At 40.2% G+C, this 16,249-nt stretch overlaps 1 pseudogene; it reads right to left on the minus strand.

Moving 5' to 3' along the window:
• Nucleotides 1-11,557: 11,557 nt before the first annotated feature.
• LOC135364659 (ADP-ribose pyrophosphatase, mitochondrial-like) lies at nt 11,558-14,641 on the minus strand (annotated as a pseudogene).
• Between the last annotated feature and the right edge of the window lie 1,608 nt (nt 14,642-16,249).

Genomic DNA, 16,249 nt, shown 5'->3' on the forward strand with positions numbered 1-16,249 from the left:
TAAATCAACCATCCTGCCAAGCACCAGACACGTCTGTTGCTATCTCAGATCATCCAGGCCCAGCCAAGCTGCCACTTGATTGACCTCTGATCAGAAAAATTACCCATAGCTGACAGAGAATCACGTAAAATAATAAATGTTTGTGTTTTAAGCAACTAAGTTATGAAGTGGTTTTTGTTTTTTTCTTTTATGCAGCAAAAGCTAATTGATACACAAGAATTTACCAGAAAATGACAGTATGAGAAACAATAATTTAGGTTAATATTATACCTTACCAAAATGCAAAACCTTACATAAAACATTAGCAAATTATGTACCACATGTAAACATGGTACCATGAACAACATGAGTTATCTCAAGAATATATGGGATTTGCCACTTAAATCATCCTATCAATAGAATAAAAGGAAAATGTTCTAATTGTCTTAATAGATGCAGAGAAAATGCTCAATGAAATTCAACAGTGATTTCTAATAAAGCTTTTAGCAATTCCTCGATTTCTCTTTCTTCTGCCTCATTGTTAGTGTATAGAAATGCAACTGACTTCTGTGCATTGATTTTACATCCTGCAACTTTGCTGAATTCCTATATTAGTTCTAGCAATTTTGGAGTGGAGCCTTTTGGGTTTTCTACATAGGGTAGAAATGGGTATTCCGTCATCTGCGAAGAGTGAAAGTTTGACTTCTTTGCCAATTTGGATGCCTTTTATTTCTTTTTATTTTCTGATTGCTGATGCTAGGACTTCTAGTACTATGTTGAACAACAGTGTTGAGAGTGGACATCCCTGTCATGTTCCTGACCTTAGGGGAAAATCTCTCAGTTTTTCCCCATTGAGGATGATATTCACTGTGGGTTTTTCATAGATGGCTTTTATGATATTGAGGTATGTTCCTTCTATCCCTACATTGTAGAGAGTTTTTATCACAAAAGGATACTGTATTGTGTCAAATAATTTTTCTGCATCGATTGAGAGGATCATATGATGCTAAACTCTAGGAAACAAACTGAGGGTTGCTGGAGGGGAGATGGGTAGGGGGAAGATATAATTGGGTGATGGGCATTAAAGAGGGCACTTGATGTGATGAGCACTGGGTGTTTTATGCAACTGATGAATCACTGAATTCTACCTCTGAAATTAATGAAAAATATACTTCTAGCAAATAGGACCAGAAGGAAACTTTAACCTTATAATGATTATCTTCTTAAAAACACATCTAAGGAGGGCGCCTGGGTGGCTCAGTTGGTTAAGCAACTGCCTTCGGCTCAGGTCATGATCCTGGAGTCTGGGGATCGAGTCCCGCATCGGGCTCCCTGCTCAGCGGGGAGTCTGCTTCTCCCTCTGACCCTCCCCGCTCTCATGTGCTCTCTGTCTCTCTCATTCTCTCTGTCTCAAATAAATAAAATCTTTAAAAAAAAAAAAAACACATCTAAGGGGCACCTGGGTGGCTCGATTTGTTAAGCAACTGACTATTGATTTCGGCTCAGGTCATGACTGTGAAATCGAGACCCCTGTCTCGGGCTCTGTGCTAAGCATGGAGCCTGCTTAAGATTCTCTCTCCTCCCTCTCCCCTCCACCCCCTCTCGCTCATGCACATTCTCTCTCTCCAAAAAAAAAAAAATCAAAACCAAAACAAACAAACAAAAAACAACCACACACATCTAATATCATAGTTAATGATAAAATGTGTAATTTTCCCTTTAAAATGAGGAACAAGATTAGGATGTCTGCTATCACTGCTTCTATTCAGTAACATTCTGGAAGTCCTAATCAGTGCAATAAAATAAGAAAATAAGATATGAAAGAATTAGAAAAAAAGAAAATGAATTTTCATTCACAGAAAATATGATTCTGTAATACAGAAAATCCAAGAGCATCTAAATATATTACCAATTTAAGAGATTTAAGCACACTGGCAGGATATGAAACCAATATACAGAAATCAATAGGACTTTCCTGCATAACAGTGGTAACCAATTGGAAAATGAAATTTTAAAATATACTAATCACGTGGTCAAAGCCCAATCTACCCCTGTCTGCTTACTCATCTTGGTTGTATTTCCATGTGATATGGGTGGACTAGCTGCATATATCTAAGTTGCTTGAGGGCAGGGACAGTGTGTGTTTTGCTCAACACTGTAACTCTAAAGCCTGGCATGAAGTGGGTGCTCAATAAACATTTTTGTCTAACAAACCTGATAGAGTAACCACCTATCCTGGTCTGCCCAAGGCTGAGGGTCTTCTGGGGATGTGGAACTTTCAGTGATAAAACCAGAACAGGCCTGAGCAAACTGGGACAGCTGGTCACCCTACCTGTCAACAAACCCAAAGGGAAGATAGAATTTGCGTGTTCATATGTACTGAAAAATTCAGTTCTGTCTACCTCTGTTGCAGGGAAAAACACACTCTTCCCTACTGTGTGCCTCTTCCCTGTGACTCTTCTTTACTACTCCCACAAAACAATTCACTTTTGGTCACCAAATACATGGTTTTTCCACACACCAACCAAGTCTCTCTAATACCAGGTGGGTGTCCTACAATTTAACTCAATTCTGATACTATCTACCAGCAGACAACTCAGATCCCACAGGTTAAGGGCTCAGTCCCACAAGACTGCCCACCCCCAAATCCCATCCCCCACTTCAGACTCCAGGCACAAACCCAGGTTATCGTCTTGCTTCTGACCAGCTGGCTATAGACTGGAGACTCCAACAACCCCCGCTTTGGATTCAGTTAATTTGCTAGAGTGATTCACAGAATTCAGGAAAAACACTTATGTTTACCAGTTTACTAAAGGATATGATAAAGGATACAGATGAAGGGCCAGATGAAGAGATACATAAGGAGAAGTCTGGGAGTGAATTGAACACAGGAGCTTCTGTCCCCATGGAGTTAAGGTACGTCACCCTCCTGGTGTATATGTATTCACCAACCTGGAAGCTCCCCAAGCCCCATACTATGGGGATCTTATGAGGCTTCCTCACATAGGCATGATCAATTACCAACTCCATTTCCAGCCCTTCTCTCCTGTCTGGAGGATGAGGGAGTGGAGCTGAAAATTCTAAGCTTCTAATCATGGTTTTGTCTTTCTGGTGACCAGCCCCTGTCCCGGACCCATCCAGGACCCCACCCAGAGTCACGTCAATGAAACAAAAAATACTCCTCGTGCTCTTTTCCCTTAGGAAATTACACAGGTTTTAGGAGCTCTGTGCCAGAAACAGGGCAGAGATCAATATATATATCTTCTATTATTGCACACCATGGTTAACCAAGGAATAAGCTATTGGCTTCAGGGTTAAAAAAGAAAGTTAAAGAATTTTCATTGAGTTTGTTTTGGTAGGTTATTAACCCAATCAGGCTAAGTTAATGAAATAGTGCCTCTCCATGCTAAAAATTATACAGTGATATTTTAGAATCTAAGACAAAGTTAAAAACCACCAAGAGTTTGTAGAACTTAGAAGATTCTCCCTACACCATGCCAACACAATCTAACAGCATCCCAAAGTGAGAAGCCATAAAAGAATTTTCTTCATTAAATTGCAAGTAACTGCAATGTCTTTTTTCCCAAAAGTAATCTGAGATATTCAAAAGGCCCTGTTGCTCTGGAAATGAAATAATAATGAAATAATACTCATCTGATAAAACAACTACTTCTGGTGAGAAATATAAGTAATGAACTTGCATTACATTCAATACTTGACAATTTTTCTAAAATACCCTAAACAACCACATAGATTTCCTATTTCAAATTAATACTCATTACATTCAAAACACAAGGGAGGGGTACAGTGGCATAGATTATTCAATAAGTAAAAAATATCACTTACTGAAGTGTTCTGTCATGGTCCATGATTTACCTATCCACAAATAAATGCAAATTCCTTCAGCATGCCTATGTAATTTATCACATCCAGTTGAAATCGTGGACTACTATGTGGCTTCCGTCTTATTCTTCCTCTATGTCAGACAAGTCTTGATGATTCTGCCTTTATGATACTTTTCTAATTCTTCTGCCCAAGTTGATCCTGGGTCTAACATAAGGGGAATAGAAATAGAAAAGAGATCAATCTATGGTACTCTCAGGTTGATTAGCCAAGCAGTGATGAAAAAGAGAGGACAACTTATACAGGTACCTACAATGAATGTGCCAATAAATAAGTTGCCTCATTTAATCCTTAAAATAACTCAAGAGGTAGGTATTATTATCCCTGTTTGCTTATGAGCAAACAGGCTCAGGAGTTTGAATATACTGAACAAGTTCATTCAACTACTGAGCTGTTAAATTCAGATTTAATTCAGATTAAATTTGTCTGGGTGAACACACCCAGGTGGCTTGGGTAGTCTATGATAAATGAATCATTTGGACCCACATAATTAGAAAGTGTATTTTCCTGGCTTTAACCAATAAGAAATGTAAGAAAACTAACTTCTATGAATGTGTAATTCTACTTTTAGAATTTATTATGGACATGATTTTATAACTCCAATTTTGATTAAGCTGAACTAATAAACCACATATATAATAAATTTTTCCTGACCCCCTCCCAAAATAATAAAATTTACCACTTTGTGGATAAACATGTTACCTTATTTTAGTTTCAATGTATGTTAGTAGTTTAAGTTGGGATTTTATATCATTTCAAAAGTATATCTAATTTAAGATATCTCATTTTTTTTAATTTGCAAGAGAGAGAATGAGAGAGAGCACGAGAGGGAGGAGGGTCAGAGGGAGAAGCAGACTCCCTGCTGAGCAGGGAGCCCGATGTGGGACCCGATCCCGGGACTCCAGGATCATGACCTGAGCCGAAGGCAGTTGCTTAACCAACTGAGCCACCCAGGCGCCCTAAGATATCTCATTTTGATCAAATTATCTGATACATGATTCAATGGATCACCCATAAAGCCATTATTTCTAAATAATGTTTCTTTCATTAAAATTTTTTTTTAGTCTCAAATGCTTAGCTTTATTAAAACTTACTTTATTCTGTTCAAGTGATATTGTATTCTGTTAGATTTAATAATGCTAATCTTATTTATTTTTAGATTATGAGATCTAAAATATGTCATTATAACAAATTAACAATGCAGTTGTGTATAAAGAGAAATAGAACAGATGAGGTTAGAGAAATAGACAGAGGTCAGTTTATTTGGGTCCTATAGATCAGATAAAGGAGTTTGGACTTTATTTACATCCAGTGGGAAGCTAATGAAAGATTTTAAGCAGGAGAATCTGATTTACGTTTTAAGGAAAGCACTCTGGCTATTGTATGAAGAGTGAATCATAAGAAACGGCAAGAGTGGAACCCAGAAAGCCAGTTGAGAGGTATGGTCAAACCGTGTTTGGGGGAAAGACATTGGTAAGTGAATAGTGGGGAAACAGTGGAAATAGAATGGTCATGTTCGGATCTTATTGGTGGATTGGGTTGGGAGTAGGATGGCTAGAGAGAGCAAAGAGCCAAGGGTATCTCCCAGGTTTGAAGACTGAGCTATAGATGGCAGCATTTTCTGAAATGGAGGACAGGGTGTTTCCCTTGTTGGAAAGTCTGTATGTGTGCCTGTTTGGGGATGGTGTCGCTCTTAGAATTTCACCCTACTTTACTGTTCATATACATTTTGTAATTTTCCAATTGTGGCACATAGACTCCAAAGTGGTCCCCTTGATCCCAACTTCCTGGTGCTCATGCTTTGTGTGACCCTTTCCCCTTGAGTATTGATGGGACCTGTGACTTGCTTCTCATCAATGGAATACAGCAAATGTGACAGAATATACATGAATACATATGTGTGACAACATTGTGTAACACTGTTGCTCGTTTTGCTAGGAAACTCTCCCTGTTGGCTTTGGAGAAGCAAGCTATCATGCTGTGGGCTGACTAAGAGGGGAGCCAAGTGGCAAGCAACTGAGGGCAGCCTCTGGTTAACGGCCAGCAACATACTGAGTCCCTCAGTGTGGCAACCTGGACAAAATCGAATACTTCCAACCAACTACATGAGCTTGAAAGCAGATCCTTCCCCAGTCAGGTCTCGGATAAGACAGCAGGCCCAGTTGATGCCTTGATTGTGGCCTTTTAATACCCTAAAACAGTTAAGCTATGCTCAGATTCCTTATCCATAAATACCATGACATAAGAAATGTGTGTTGCCTTAAGCCATGTATTTGAGATAATATTGCTAAGTAAAAAAGATAACTAATAAACCAATTTTCTTAAACTAATTTTTAAAGAAATTATAATCATAACAGGATTCAGTTTTCTCCCGTAGAAAGATCCTTATTACTGTTTTTGAAAAGTTGCTTTTTATAAATGTATAATATTTATAAATGTGTAAGTCCATATATTCTCTCCAACAACATACATATAAAAGTATTGCACATATCTGTCAATTTAACACTTATAGAATTTATAAGCTACAAGGAAATTGGGAGAAATGAAGCAACTTACCCAAGTTCCTACAGCCAGTTAGTGACAAATCTGGGAGCAAACTTTACCACATTGAAATGTGATTTTAGTATTCACAGTACATGCAAACCAGGAGGAAAGCCTTGACAATCTTCCATTTTTAAAGTGTATACTATCAAAATCTTTCAAGAACTCCCAAAAGACAAAAATTTTCTCACCTAGAAAGTATACTGCCATATGTAAACTTAGCTTTAAAAAACTCATCAGAGCTGAATAAAATGGCTTTTATTTGTATTTGACTCCCTATTTCACTCTAAAGTCTTTCATGATACATGTTTTTTAGCTTTTATATTTCATTCAGGATCTTACTAAATGCATATGAGTAGATGCTGAGAAAGAAAGACAGCCCAGCCTCTGTTCTCACAAAGCTGCTGGTTTGAAGTGCCATAGATAAATCTGTCTTGGCTTCGTAAGAGACTGTCTTAAAATGTGTTTTGTTCGATCCTGATAAGAAAGCATTAATGCTGATGCGTGCATAGTCCCTGGCACAGAGTAAATGTACCTGTTGTTATTAGACAGAAAGGAAATGGGAGGTACACAGGGACAGTGTGTTCCAAACTTCTAGCAGATGATGAAGCAAACCTCCCCACCCTATTACTTTGTAATTCCCCATAATTTCACGTTCAATAGTTTGTCATCTTATTTGATAACGACCCTGATAGAAAGAAAAGCGAAGTGCTCAGCAGCATGCTGAGAGCAACCGGAATGATTCATCAAAGTGAACAATTGCCCAACCATCGCCAGGTGTAGAAAGTGGCTGAAAGTTGCACCAGTAAAAACATATACTTTTGGACTTCTGCCATAGGCCCAAGAAATGGCAATGAGTAAACTGCTGGGTTGAGCTGGCAAAACCTTGTGTCTCTTCTTTTTGGTAGATATTTATTGAACACCTACTATCAATCAGACACTGTGCTAGATACTGGGAATGTAAAAACTGAATAAAGTACAATGTTGGGCTTCAATAAAAATAAATTGCAATAGAGTTCTGCAATAGAACAATACATACAAGACCACACAGGGGAATAAAGGATTAACTCTAGCATGGGAGTCAGAGAAAGCATCTTGAAGAAGGTACAGGGTTTCTTTACAGGGTGATGAAAATGTTCTAAAAGTGATTGCGATGATGCTTGCACAGCCTTGCAAATATAGTAAGAACCATTGAGTTGTATACTTTAAATGGGTGAGTTATATGGTATGTAAATTATATCTCAATAAAACTGATAGAGAAAAAAAGCACAATAGATGTAGAACCATTGCGTGATCAAATGGCCTCAATTTTTCACATGTCTCGGTGTCCATACCCTTTGACATGTGACTTTCCACCTCCTCTCACTAAAGAGGTAGAGTCATTTCCCCACACATCAAATCTCGGTTGACCTATGACTTGCTTTTTCTAATAGACTGCAGGGAAATGGCTCAGGGCCAGTTCTGAGCCTGGGACTCAAAAACCCTTCCATGTTTCCATTTGACCTTTGCCCTCTGCCATTGCCATAAGAACATACCTGGATTAGCCTGATAGCAGATGAAACACATGTGGTGCAGAGATGATTCTCTTTAATCATCCTATCTGAAGTCATCCTAGATTAGCCAAAAGCCAGCCAATTCCCAGACATGAGTCCCAGTCATGACCAGAAAAAAACACCCTATCAAATCCAGCCATGTCAACCTTCAAACTTATGAAATAGATGTTTTTTGTTTCAAGCTACAGTGTTTCAGGATTGTTTGCAGGATTTTTTTTGGTAGAAAGAGGTAACTGATAGAGTGGTAGAACACATCATTCAAGAGTCATCTCATGAACTTCAAGAAAGAGGATAAAGAGTATAGTGAATGAAACTCAGAGCTTCCTGGACACCTTCTCTTACAGAGGAGTGGAAGGGTTAGAATACACACACTCAATGGTGTGTGTGTGTGTGTGTGCATAAAAATGTAAAAATGCTGGTTAAAAGTAGTATAAAGTGGTTGGAAATTCCACAGTGACATTTTTATTTTTTTTAAATTTTTTATTGTCATGTTAATCACCATACATTACATCATTAGTTTTTGATGTAGTGTTCCATGATTCATTGTTTGCGTATAACACCCAGTGCTCCATGCAGAACGTGCCCTCTTTAATACCCATCACCAGGCTAACCCATCCCCCCACACCCCTCCCCTCTAAAACCCTCAGTTTGTTTCTCAGAGTCCATAGTCTCTCATGGTTCGTCTCCCCCTCCGACTTCCCCCGCTTCATTCTTCCCCTCCTGCTATCTTCTTCTTCTTCTTTTTTTTTTTTTAACATATATTGTATTATTTGTTTCAGAAGTACAGATCCCACAGTGACATTTTAAAATATAGCATGTACTAGGATGCCTGGCTGGCTCAGTCAGTAGAGCATGCAACTCTTGATCTCAGGGTCATGAGTTCAAGCCCCACACTGGGTGTGGAGCCTACTTTTAAAAAAACTGTAAATAAAATATAGCATATACTATTTAGTATCTAGTAGTGATTGCACTGAAAAATACACCTTAATTTTTTCAGTATAAAAGTTTAGCCAAACAACATCATGTCTGTGGTATTTGAGCGAAAAATGTATAACCTTGACCTATTCATAAGAAAATGTTAGAATAATCCAAATTGTAGGACATTCTAGCGAAGCAACTGGCCAGCACCTTGAAAAGTGTCAAAGTCATGTGAGACAAAAAGAGGAATGTTCCCAGATTTGGAGGAAATAAAGGAGACGTGGCAATTAAATGAATTGTGGAATCCTTGGATTCTAGAACAGAAAAAGGACAATAGTGGGATGACTAGAAAATTTTGAACACAATCCAGAGATTAGTTAATAGTAAAAAATATTAAATTAAATGTTAATTTTCAGGTTTCAATAGTTGTATTATATAAATAAGTTCTCAACATTTGTAGAAGCTGGGTGAAGGATTATACAAGAACTCTGTGTACTACTTTAGCAACTTTTTTGTAAGTCTAAAATTATTTCAAGATAAAATGTTTTTTAAATAAGAAAGTTAGATAAAGGATAATGTGATCACATTTATACACTTAAAAAAAAAGACGAGTATATAGAAAATTGTTAGCAGCAAATGATTTGTGGACATGCCAGGCACTATTCTAGATACTGGTGGTGTAGCAGTCAATAAGACAGAAAAAATCTCTAGAATCACTTGTAAGCGGACAGAAATATACAAGATAATTTCCAGCTGGTGCTAAATACTATGTAGAAAATAAAACAAGGTGGGAGAGTGAAAACAGATTGCGTAGGCTACTTTAGATTAAGTGGCCAGGAAAACTCTCTCTGAGGAAGTGTTACTTAAATGAGACCTGACCGACCTAAGGGGCCCACTTTGTGAAGATATGGAAGGGACATTCTAGGCTGGGAAAAGCAAAGCAAAGACTCTGAGGCAGAAGCAGATAGAAAGTATGACAGGAAGAGAAAGGCTAGATTAGCCCAGGATAGAATGTGACTAGATCAGACTAGAGCATAGGGACTATTCAGAACAGGTAGGCCTGGGTAAGGAGTTTGTGTTTTAGTTCATGTACAAAAAGAAACCATTGCATGGTTTTAAGAGAGATGGAACATGATATAACCGACATTCTTTAATATGTCACCTCAATTTTTTTTTGCATAGAAATTGACCTGTGAGAGGGCAAGAGTGGAAGGAGGAGGGCCTGTGAGAATTGTGATTGCAATAGGTCTAGAGAAGGAGGGATGGTGGCTTGACGAGGGTGGTCAGTGAAGGCAGAAAGCAGGGAATAATTTGGGATATATTTTTTTGGAGGTAGAGCAAAATTTTGCAGATGGATTGGATGTAGGAAGTGAGGGAAAGCAAGGAATCTAGGATAATTCCTTGTTTTCTTGTGCAACTTGCGTAGATTTTGGTGCCAGTTACCAGGGGAGATTGACGGAGGAACAGTTTTCTTGGGAGAAAAAAATCAAGAGTTCTTTGGGGAAAAAAAAAATCAAGAATTCTGTTCTAGCTATATTAAATTTGAGACATTAGATCTTTGTTATTTCAGGTTTTTTTTTTTTTGCATTGATTAATGTGTGCGTGTACGTGTGTGTGTGTGTGTGTGTGTAAGCATAAGTGTATTTTCTTTTAGGAGCTTAGATTTTGAAAAAAAATAATGAAGTAGGTTGAGGAACATTCAAAATATGCTTGGTCAACCAGGTACCTCAATTATTTAAATAGACAGGGAGCATATCTCACCTGGAAAAGTTACTGGAATGAAACTAATATGTAGAACAAATGGCTCCATCCTAAAACAAGCCGTTATAGAATTCACAAAGAAAAGCAGTGTATTAAATTTGTTCCTGAGCATGAACAATGCTAGGCATCCATGAGTGAACCTTTTTATAATCATCGTCACCCATGTAAATACATCTTTCAAGAGAAAAACAATAGAGACCATGCACATGTCCTTCAGGTTTAGAAAAGGGAACTCTGACTAAATGTGCAGGTAGGAAGAGATATAATAGTAATTTCTTTTCTTTTTTAAAGGAACACTGCACAGGTAACCTGGGGACTATAAGAGTGTAACTGCAGGAGGGACTGGTACAGTGGTCAAGGAGGTAAGCCATGGCACCCCACAGGCCATGGCCTATTCCCACCAACACTGACTGGTTGTAAAACTTGGTTCAAGTTCTATAACTTCTCTGTGCCTCTGTTGTTATCTATAAAGCTGGGATAATAATATGTGGTAGACCCTGTAATGCCCCTGCCCTCCCCTTTCCCAGATCCCCCTTCTTAGCTGCTAGGAGTGTTACCAGAAGATGACCTTCAGCTGCAAGCCCTCTGTTGGGATTGCCTTGGCTGAGGAAATTGTCTCTCCCAAGGTCACACCTCCTTTCAGGAGCAGCCCACATCCAGTGACTGGTCAAAAAGGGGTTTAAAGTCCTGAACTCCCAGTTCAGGGTGGCTAGAAGGGCCTTCCAGCTCCAGAGCTCCAGGTGGGGTTGGCTGATGCCTTCACTGGGCTTCAACTTCAATGTCTCACTCTACCCAATCAGGTTTCCTCCTCTGCCCTTCCCCAGGAGTTTGTCCCAAGACCTGTCCCTAAGAAACATCTTGCAATGCTAATCTCTCCCTCAGAGACAAATGCTCACATTTATTGAGTCTTTTGAGATGAGAGGAAACACATATCCTGGGCTTCGTCCATTCTGTTCAGAAATAGTTCTGATAACCAGAGGGCTGGGTATTAAGCTCATTTTGTTGCTGCATTTTATTTTTCTGGCTCATTCATAAGTACTTGATTCTTATGAATAAAATAGAGATGAAACTTTTCCCATAAAACTGAAGATCCTAAAAACAAGAATAACCAGAGAGCTTTCATTCTTGAAAGCAATGAATGTAAGTTCACATAAAACTCAATTTGAAAAACAAATGTTATCCAAAAAAATCAGGTTATACATTAGATTAGACCACCCTCTAACACATCAGTAGGAAAAAAAAAGTGACAAATGCAAGCTAGCTGAAAAGTAAAGTCTATAATTTGTAAGAAGTTATCTTTGTATCACCTATGACTCTTCAAAGAGCATTAGTTGCATAATGTGGTTAAAAGCCAAGTATACAACATATACGACAGGTGACTATATTCCTCTTCTGACTGGAAAACCGGAAGTTTGTGATCCTGATCTCCTATATTTGTCTAATATTATTCCCTGACACAAAGCCCTCATAGTGCTATCAGTTTTGCAAATAATCACCAAAAGAAGTTCCCTATCCTGGTCAGGGGGAGTTCTGGGTTGTTTGTTTCACATACGCCCATGTCCATTTGAAGACCTTGGGCTTCTGTGAGACTCCAAGTCACTATTCACGGCAGTTGGAGTCCATGCCCTCCCTCCAGTGGGCACCTCGTTTCTCAGCCACAAGTTGAATAAATTGGGAATGGCTGGCAAAAAGCTTGAGTTGATCACTGATGTCCACCCAGTTCACTTTCTTGGCATCATCACCAGCTTCCAGAGGAAGATGATCCATTATCTCACCTGTATTATCTCACCTATATCATTGTGGTAGTTCACAGCCTCTGTCTCCATCCACGCATTATCTGTGTTTCGGGGATCGTCCACATAACCTTTGTAGACCACAAAGTGCTCCTGACTGAACAGTTTGCCCAGTTGTTTCTCCAACTCCTGTGTTTCTGCTCTAGATGTCTGTAAGGAGTTCATGGCTTCCTCCCCAAATTCTCTCTTCAATGTGGTACTCATTTTCTCTCCTGGCTCCACCATGCCCCCTGGGATGGCCCCTTCTCCACAGTCCTTCCTTTTGATGGCTACAAATTGCAGGACGTTTCTCTCAGAAAAAGGATGGATAGTTTTCTTTCCCTTACTGTCCTTTCTCCACCTGGTTAAGATGGGATCTGCAGCATGACTGGGACCCCACCGCCCTAAAAGCCCTCTGCCCACCAGCCCTGTCCGACCCGCGGGGTTTCTAGGTCTGCCATTCTCAACCTCATACAAACCATTCTGGCTCCTTCTTTCAACATGCCCATCCTCCTCATTGAATTTAGGAGAGAAGTTCCTTTCGCCCACCGGAGGGCCTACCCACATGGGCCGGGCCAAGACAGAACCCGCAGTGTAGTCGACAGGCTTGTACTCGGGCCGCTCGCTTTCTCGTCGGGGACCTGGCTTCGCTCCACTTTAGAGCCAGGGTACGGAGACGTCCTGGCCTTCTTGTGGGGGTCCTCCGCGGCGCCATTCAAATCTGACATGATGAAGCTTGGAGGAAACCCACATGAGGAAGATGGGCTCTGACCAGCCGAGATGTTGGGGCAGCTGCTGGGCCTGCGGGCCGCAGAGGCCAAGGTCATGCAGAGAGACACTGTTGCTAATCCCTTTGCCAGGCGGTGTCCAGCCATCCGCTTTTGCGCGGCCCGCGGGGATGTCCGTGGCGCTCAGGGGTGCGGGACGGCGCGTGGAACCAACCGTGCAGGGGGAGAGGGGCGCCCCGCCCCCGGCCATGCATGCCTTTTCATTTTACACTGAAAGATTTTTATATCTGGAAGGGCTTCCAAATGCGAAGTGCTGGGGTTGAGAACATCGTCCAAACACCTCCAACAAAATTAGCACACAACAACGACAAAAGTGCTTTCTTGCTTACAGAGGTATTAGCCATTACAGGTAGATTTAGTTCCCTGGGTCCAGAACCACAGTCTGTTTGGGAGAGGGCAGAATGAATGTGTTGGGGGTGGCAGGTGAGGTGGTTGGGGAGGGGGGGTAGAGGGGGGACACAAAATGCCTTGTTTGGGATGATGGAAAGCCTAGTGAGTGCAACCTCCAAGGGGAAAGAGAGCTCACTTGGTACACAGAACATGGTCCCTGTGGGAAATCCATGATGCACAAGGTATGGGAGATGGTTCAAATCTTGGGTCCACCATTTACTAGCTGAATGGCTTGGGCAAGTTGCTTCATCTTTCTCTTCAAAGGCATATTGGCTACAGCATGGCAGGTGCTGCATTAAGCACAGAAGATTCTACTGAGGTCTGTGCCACGTGACCTCTGCTCTTAAAGGATTCCAGTTGGGAAGGCAGCACATACATTAAAAAGTAGAACTAACACTGGAAGTGCAGGGCCCTGGAATTCTTAAGAGTTGAACACAATCCAGTTCAATCCAGCTTCCCCTCCTTCCCTGGGACCTTCTTGGGCAAAGTTACTTAAACTCACTTCAGGTTCCTCATGTGTAACATGAAAATAATAATATCTATGTCATAGGGTTGTGCTGACCATTAAGTGGGATATTATACATAGCGCTGTTAGCACAATATCTGGCTCACTGTACGCACTCAGAAATGCTACTTGTCATTACTAGAATTATCATTACCTTCTTGTCCCTACACCTTGAAAACTGTGTAGAGAAGAGTAGGACAGTTGCAATAATTATGAGAATTGAGCAGCTCAGATATGAGGTCAGAGTTAAACAACCTACAATTTCTCTGTGTGGAAAAATTCAGGCTGAGAAATAACAGCATCTAGATCCTAAAATGATAAATAATGAGCAGGAGAGGCACTGGCTAAGTCATTATATCTAAGAAAACAAACTCTAGGGAAAGGCATCTTAACATTTGAAACAGATAGTTTTAGAACAAATGGAATACTGTATACTCTAATTGAAACCCAAAGGATATTTATCATTTCCTAGGGGTTGTTCCATGTTACACCAGTCCCATAAATGATCTGATGGTCAAATATGTTTGGGAAATTCTACATATTTCACCACCCTCCCTTAGAAATTCAGGATTCACATTACTGTTCTAAAGATCCTGTGAATTCCAGTAAAAACAAACCGACCAACCCTAAACTATTTAATTCTGTTTCATTTAATATTTTTCAGATTACCTGACCAGAGAATGCTTTGTTTATGCAACAGTTGGTATTATCTTAGGAACACACCTCCTCAACTTTAGAAAAGTTTCAAAATGTGTGTGTGTGTGTGTGTGTGTGCTTGAGGGTAGGTCTCTAACCATTTGAAGTTATCACCCTCACAGTGGAAGGCAGCTATTGAAAAGACACCCATCACCCTCTTAAAGAACCCTAAGCTAAATGAGCCAGGATTCCAGAAGGCTTGAAACCCAGAAATAGCTGGAACTATTGAGAACAAAATGTAGAAGACGATTGACAGCATAGTGATGTGAGACCTGGTCATCATCAACCATTATCATCATCATCATTGTTGAGAACGTGCTGTGTGCACTGTACAAAGAACCACTAGAAAAGAAAGATGATTATTAAGGGACATAGTCTCAGGTCTGTAAGTCATGTCTTCCTATGGAATTAGAATTAGATAGGATTCCTCAGTGGAATTCTTATTCCTCTGAGCCTCCAGGAAATGTAGTAGGAAAACCATGATATGAAAAGGTAAACATGTTGGAAGAAGACACTTGTAAATGCCTCATATTATTATTTCCAGGCATCATAATCTAACTCACAAGAAACAAATGAAGCAGGAGTCTTGGGCCTGGTTCTAGTTTTCCCCTATCATAGGCTGCATAGCTTTGCACCTGACGCTTGGCTTCTCTGGGTCTTGGTTTCTCACTATAAAAGGAATCGGATGGCCTCTGTTATCTGCTAAAGTCCTTCCAGCTTTAACATTTTATGATTCTAGGATCTTTGAAAATCTCATTATTGGAAGGCCAAGGTCGATTTTTGCTATGACTCAAAACAAAACAAAACAAAACAGATGTTCAAATATAAACAACCAGATGCTCAGGGGGCAACAGACACTTGAGGAAAGCAAGGGATCAGCGAAGGCCTGATACGTCAAGTACAATGCACAAATACAGTGGGCCAAAGATGACTTCACGGAACACCTACCTGGAAAGGGACATTAAAACCAGTATTGAGGGGTTTTACTTGTTTTTACTATAATCAAAGAGAAGAAGACAGTTAAATCAGACCATTTGATGATCAAGGTGCAAAAGGTGCCCTAAGGGAAGGAAATGAAGTATGATAGGCGAGAACAAAAGAATTATTTGCTGGGAAGCCACTGGGGAGATTCTCTTCTCTAAATTGTCATACAAGGCAGAAAAACAAACAGAACTCAACAGAGAATGTTCTGGTCCATTCAGGAGAAAGCCCCGAAGGAATTGTAAGCACAATCAGAGAACAAATCTTTGGTCTGTCACTATGAACTCTTCTTGGGCCAGAGATGGCCTGAGTGATTCCCATTTTATCAAGAATATTATGGAGGGCAGAGTGGGGATGGAGAGGACCAGGCTGATTACAGGACCCTAGCAGTGTGATAACCCCTAATCATCCTTCTAGCCTCTCTTTGGGAAACAGAAACAAGTGGTACCCAGAAAATTGGAT

Source organism: Mirounga angustirostris, unplaced genomic scaffold, assembly GCF_029215605.1.
Source record: "Mirounga angustirostris isolate CCGP_5_RB_7025 unplaced genomic scaffold, mMirAng1.0.hap1 SCAF_6, whole genome shotgun sequence".
Taxonomy (NCBI): Eukaryota; Metazoa; Chordata; class Mammalia; order Carnivora; family Phocidae; genus Mirounga; species Mirounga angustirostris.